At 49.3% G+C, this 6,730-nt stretch overlaps 1 long non-coding RNA gene across 1 annotated transcript in view; it reads left to right on the top strand.

The window, feature by feature from the left end:
* The first annotated feature begins 2,935 nt into the window (after positions 1-2,935).
* Positions 2,936-6,730, top strand: part of LOC142584434 (uncharacterized) — a 272,834-nt gene continuing 269,039 nt past the window's right edge. Inside the window, exon 1 of the long non-coding RNA XR_012828785.1 lies at positions 2,936-3,028. This is a non-coding gene — a long non-coding RNA (uncharacterized LOC142584434). The remainder of the gene's footprint in view (positions 3,029-6,730) is intronic.

Here is a 6,730-nt window from a genome sequence, read left to right as displayed (position 1 = left end):
TGGGCACCGTGTTTGCCTTTCTATTCGGCATTATGTGCTGAAGCAAGGCGATATTCGGTAGTACCGCTTGCGCAACTCAAGCTATACATACTGGCGACGGAAGCACAGGAGAAGGGTGAACGAAAGAAAGAAAGAAAAAAAGAAAGAAAGAAAGAAAGAAAGAAAGAAAGAAAGGAAGAAAGAAAGAAAGAAATGCCGATATCTTCAGGAGCAGCAGCAGCAGCTTTCGTTTTCGCAATCCTATGCGGAGCGGCAGGTCGCCTTCCTTTAGGCTGCCCACGGGGAGTGAGATAATGCGCGCTCTCACTACACGCGAAGCAATCAGTCTTTGCGTGGGTGTACACATTCTTTCTCATTCCGGAGGGCATGTTTCGGCATGACTCTCTTTTCATCTAGACGAGCCGAAATGATTTCTGCGAAGCTTGCTTTATTTTCTCTCTCAGATCGCTCGAAGCCGACGTTTATTGCGGCACGTGTACGAAGCCAAACGAAAAGAAAACGCGCACAGCGCCAAATCAATTTTTCTGAGCGTCTTGAAGGTCAGCTTACACGTGAAGAGGCCTCAGAAGGTAGCTTGCGTCACGTGTATTGGTGTCATAGCAACGCATTGATTGCCTTTATCTCTCGATATATCTCATCTCCGTACGGCAGTTCTGAAGACATATACATTCATGTAGTGGTACACAGGGCGTAAATTATTCGACGTTCTTGAGAAACATTTAGTCTGATAGATTGGAAGAGATAAGCAGTTTTCTTCGTATGTTGGTGACCACCTTCTATGCTTACGAAGCCCACTTTCTTTATTTCATCATAACAAAGGTAACATTATCACAAACCGGCCACCGTTTAGCAACTTCCCTATATTCTTTAAAAGCTGGAGTGTGCTTCAGCACTGCGTCGCTATGCATGCCCATACGAGTTAGAGCGGCCTTTTGCGCGTGCGCTGCACTCTTGGGCGAAGTTACACCCTTTGGATTGCCCCTTCTGCCACAAAACAATAATCGTCATCTGCCTTGATGCGTTTCCTTTCTTGAAAACGCCGCGCCCACTACTTTCCTGTCGGGAATGCTATCATGCTCATAACGCGCATGCCGTTCGTTACTGGAAAGTACCGGGCTCGCAGCGTTAAATAAAGGAAACGCATCAAGGCAGATGACGATTATTGTTGTGTGGCAGAAGGGGCACTCCAAAAGGTGTAACTTTGCCTAAGAGTGTGTGGTGCCATTCCTCTGTCTTGTCTCCTATTCACTTGTTCCTGTCAAATGTATTTGTTTTCAAAGCAAATAATACAATAATAGGATCAGTCACCTCGCTGTCAACCTTCAATTGCCGGTCTCTTACCCCATTGCTTAAATATGGAATATACCGATATACTTTAGCATAGTACAGTAATAATGGGACACCAACTACGTAGCACAGAATTACCGGCCTATCGTTACTGCTGCCGTCCCGCCGACGTGACAGCTTCGACCCGTATTATAGTCAAACTGGTCCAGGTGCAGATGCGATAAGAATCACCTAAGCGCACGCATAGCTGCGTGCACAAAAAGCTGGAAGAAAGCTTCTCTTCCATAATTATTTTCTACGTAGGTTGATAATAATGACACTTGAAGCAGATTAAGGTAGACAAAGTGATTGCTGCTGAAGCTTTCCCAAACTACCATTAGAACTTTATCGTGTGGTGAAAAAAATTGTGCTCTATTGTTCCACTTATAGAAGAGTGCTTAATGTTCACTCTTGAGGCGGTGTCCGAGGGCGCTTGTAACGCATTCTTCCTATAGAGAGAGAGAGAGAGAGAGAGAGAGAGAGAAACTTTATTTTGGTTCCTTCAAGGATTTTGCGTCTCGAGGTCTCGGTCGTCTTGGGCGCCGGCGACTTGGAGCCTCTTCCAGCAAGGGTGGGCCCCTATTCCAGGGCTCCACTGAGCCTAGCTACCTGACTAGCGTGCTGCACTAAGGCCCTTTGGGCCGTGAGCTCGCAGCTGGTAAGCCGACTCTCCCATTGCTCCGCACTCGGGTTATTGTGTTGGTGGAATGATTTATTGTGTTTACATTCCCATGTGACATGGTATAGTGTGGGTGTGGCCCCGCACCATGGGCAGGTGTCTCTGTATTGTGTTGGGTACATTTTGTTCAGGATGTATAAATTTGGGAAGGAGTTTGTCTGCAATCTGCGCCAACTCGTTGCTTCCTCCTGCGTTAGAGCTTTGTGGGGTGGGGGATATTTCGCTCTCGTCCCTATGTATAAGTTTAAGATTTCTGTGTATCCTCCCTCACAAGCGTGTGGGTGATACTCCGGGGCGCGCGACTGCTCTGCTCGGCACGTGGTCTCTCGAGCTAGGCTGTCTGCCCTTTCGTTACCCTGTATGCCTGCGTGGGCCGGAATCCAAATTAACTTGTGCGTAACGTTCCTCTCGGCGAAGTTGGCTCCGCCAAGAATTCTGAGGGCGGCTTTGCTAATCCTGCCCCTCGTGTAATTTCTGCACGCTTCCTTTGAGTCTGTTAAGATGTTTAGAGGCCTGCCTGTCCTATATCCTTCTACACAGAAGTCTGTCAAAACTGGGGCGACACCATCACTGCTAAAGCTTTACTGAAAACATAAACTCGCAAGAGTGGGCCCTTAATTTATCAAGAATTAGCTGCAAAACACTCCGTCGTAGCTAGGGTGTGGTTGCGCTAATCTTGCACAGTGTTGCCTCCCGGTGAGGAAACAGGCCGCCTGCGCGTCGCCCGAATCGATTACATCCCCGCGTCCTTGACCAGAATGATAATGACAGTTAAACAAGCAGAAAACAAAGATCGTATGGAAGGGACCCACACAAAAGGACTCAAAAACAAGAGAGGGTGGATGGGGTGGGGAGAAGTGGAGGGGGACGGCGGTGGGCAAACAGATCACGCTCAACAGGGGACTGTCGCCTCGCGCAGGCTGTGGCCTTCTTTGTCCCGTTCCGCACCTCGTTCTCAGAAGTCAAGCGTGAAAGAAAGGCGTTCTCGGCGGACGAGCGCGAAAACTGGACGAATATTGCAGCGTGAGTGAGTCATTTGGAGGCACGACCCTCCTCCCCTCCGCACACCATGCCCGTGACTGTTGCTACGGCTTTTTTCACAGCCTCGTGTATACGTTTCCCTCAAGGCGCTCGCCGCCGCCGGCCTCCTAGCGGTCCTGCTGCAACGTGGCGCTTTCACGGCTGGCCTATACGGTCATGCGCGAATGCATACACACGCACGGTTTCATTTGTATTTGCTCAGTGCTTTTTTTTGTGTGTGGGTTTCTTTCTTTTTTTTTTCCAGCGTATGCCCAAACAATAACCAGGCCTCGTCGCCTACTCGGACGACCCTGTATAGGAGCGGTAGGAGAAGTGGAGGGGTGGGGGTGGGTTGGAGGAGGGTCCTGTTGCACCGTTTTCCCATTCTGTTCGAGAAAACGAAAGCGAAAAAGGCGACTCACGGGCGGCCAACCAACCCACCCGGCTTCGTGACCCTGAGCCGAGCGCGCGGCAAACAGCTTCGAGGAGCTCTCGTGAAACGCAACCTAACCGCTGCTGCTGCTGACGACGCTCTCTATACTCTCTAGCTTACTCGGAGCGCTGTTCCGCACAAGGTCCTGCTTAATTTGCCCTCCGCCAGTGCGTGGCTCGCGGAACTAAATCCCCTGGCCTCGCTTCGGCAGGGAAAACGGACTGAAGCGCCTCTTAGCTGGCCCGGCACAAGCAGAGAGAAAGAGGAGGTTTATTTAGTAGGCTAAATAGTGAAGAAAATAAACGCGCTGTTGGCCGAGGCCATTGGCAGGAGCGAGTGGAAGGAAGCGAGCGACAAAACGAAGCGGGAATCGTCGAGTGATGTGGACCAGAAGGGATGCGTGTTTTCGGCCTGAGGTATAGAGTGGAAAAGGGCGTGGGGGCGAGACACTGACACTTGGCAGGCGCCGGTGGCGACGGGTGCTGTCCGTTTGTTTGTCTGCGGCGCGGCTCCTTTATTTGTCTTTGTATCGTCGTCATTCACGCTAAGAACGAACAGACACTTTGCTGTTAAAAGCGAGCGAGGGCAGCTAACGTCTTTGCACTGTGAAGCGGCCCACGAACCAGCAATCGCTAGATGCGGGCCCGTACACCGCTGCTCAGAGAGGGAGGGAGAGAGAAATAGAAGAGAGGAAAGGCGTAGAGGTTAACCAGACGCACGTCCAGTTTGCTACCCTGCACTGGGGCAGGGAGGTATAGGTATGGAAAGAGAGAGGAGAGAGGGCACGGTATCGTTCACATTTGAAGGTTCGCTATACAAACGGTCGCCAAGACCTGTCGCCTTGAGGTACTGCTCAGGGTTTAGTTTCTGCTATAGTTGTGGAAACAGTGCTCCCACTCCTGTGCCAAATGCGCCAAATTACGCCAAACGAGATTTCCTGCACCATCCTGATTAAAAAGAAAAGCAAAACAAACACACAAACACGATTTTGTACCGAAGTGCGCCAAAATTAGCGACTGCGCATTGCGTGTGTGGCCGCAGTGGTCTGCAGGCGTGCATGAAGCGCAAGACTATAGCGACTTCATAATGCGTAGCTTCACGTCATCTATACGTCGCCGCGCGATAATGCGGTCCCGACAGAGACCACCTAAAAGGCCGAATAATCGGTAGTCGGAAATATCCAAGTTTGCCAGAAAAGAAGTTACTTTATTCTCCCAGTGGATTGAAAAAGTGCCGTATTCTCGGTTTAATACTCTCGAAGATAATCTCACTTTCGCGTCACTAGCGTCAGACGCGTCAGTGTCTATGATCGACGGCGTGTCCGGCGCTAGTCGCACGAAATGTTGCCAGAGTGAAAGTATTCCCGAGAGGGATCGTCCAGACATAAAGCTGAAGTTTGTCATTACGTCGCTGCGCGCACTTGCCTACGACCTAGTCACTCCGCATTTCTACCATAGTCACGTTGTTGCCTCAGATAGGCGAAAGTACAATCAATGCATGCGCCGAATCTTCAACCCCTGGCAACATAACCGGACCGCGAATGTTTAGAGATGCCTTTTGCGGTGCCAGTCCTCTTTGCGCTTCCCGAGTGCTAAGAGCGGTGCTCCGTCTGCGTTGTCAATATCATCCGGCCGTGAACAGTGGATAATAAGGATGGTATATAGAATCAAGCGAAACGCACTGTTACAAAATCGCGTCCCTGAAGTCGACAGCGCTATCACAGCCGTTTCGGTTAGTTTCGGTTTCCACGAGGTATCGGCAACGCAGCCGACCACCATGCCGCGGTGATGCCATCGACGATGCCAGCGACGCATCAAAGCCAAAATATCGCTTTTTCGGCTCAACTCAGTGGTGAAACTAGCATGCTGTCGTGCAGGCGGAGTACGAATTATTGAATGGCGTGCCTCAATGTGTCCGAAATCTCGTTAAATTTATGGGCACTGAAGGTGCCTATAAGTAGTTAAAAGAATTGAGCTTGTTTGAATTGCTGGTGCCCAAGTAATCGGTCGGCGCCAGTTGTGGGAATCGAACAGTTTCTGAACATAGGCTTCAGCTTTGCGAGAAAAGCAAACCATTGAAAAGCGCCTAATGTCGCCTAAAGCAATGCTTGAGCATTCAGAAGGGATTATCGAGGCTGGCCTGATTCAGAAGAGCACTGATGACATTGACTCTGGCCACGTGTTTCTGACTGATGATAGAAGCTTGCTGAAAACATGGACGTAAACTGGCAGCTGTCAATAAAAAATTCATAAGATGTAAAAGGCAAGGTCTGAGCATCTTCACTCAATTGAAGGAAACTAATTACAGCGCACTCTGTGAACAGGTTTTCTGTCTTCACCCCTTCAAGGTAAATTAAAGGGATGCTGAAATTAAGGTCTCCCCCCCCCCCCTCCTTTTTTTTGTATTCAGAGGCCGAGCAGCATTGTTTTACAACCGGCAAATGCTTTCTGGAATAATGTTTGTCAATTTTGAGTGTTAGAAAAGCCTAGGACGTGCCCAGCAGTTGGCGTATATTAGCTCTAAAGTGCTCTGAAATCTGTATTTAAGTGTTCCAAACTGCTCCAAAATTAAGACTTGCTTCTACAAAAATTGCTGCACAACCCAGTCAATTGGACCACTGTGAAAATCTCAAAGGAGCAGAAGACAATGTTAAGCGGCTGCCTGTTGTAATTGCGCCTTCTTTCGAGTTAACAAAACGTGTGCCGCTTAACTGAGCATTGAGGCATTCACACCCTTCTCGATATAATTTCCGTCTGGTTTGCCGTTTCTCGACGCGAAACCTGTATAGTTAGACAAAGAGTAGGACGCAGTTATTCGACTTGTGAGCTTTATAGTTTTGTCTGCGCGTTGACTGCATATAAAAGATCCTCGGCTAAGAAGAGAAGAGAGAAAAAAAAATATTCTCTTTGAATAATGCAAATAACGTGACTCGGCTCGGCATTGCAACTGTGTCATTCCTTACAGAACACTTCATACGCCGTGTGCCCACGCTACTGCATAACTCATGGTAAAAGCGCTACCTATATTATGGATTGTTATTGCCTCTCCTCGACAGAAAGTATCGTGCGCATTTCGCGTCGTCGTACAAGGACAGGGTCGCTCAAGCGAGTCTCGCGGAAGCGCGAACCGGCAGCAAAGGAGAAAGGTCTGAACTCTTTTACAATTCAAACTTTTCGGCAGGCGTAAAACGAAGAAAAATGCGATACGGAGGCCTGAAGCAGGCGCCGAAGGACACCGCGCGAAGGAGACGCTGTCAAAGTGCGACGCGGCCA

The sequence above is a fragment of the Dermacentor variabilis genome, chromosome 6 (genome assembly GCF_050947875.1).
Source record: "Dermacentor variabilis isolate Ectoservices chromosome 6, ASM5094787v1, whole genome shotgun sequence".
In the NCBI taxonomy this organism is placed as follows: domain Eukaryota; kingdom Metazoa; phylum Arthropoda; class Arachnida; order Ixodida; family Ixodidae; genus Dermacentor; species Dermacentor variabilis.
This window is presented reverse-complemented; position numbering and strand designations above follow the sequence as displayed.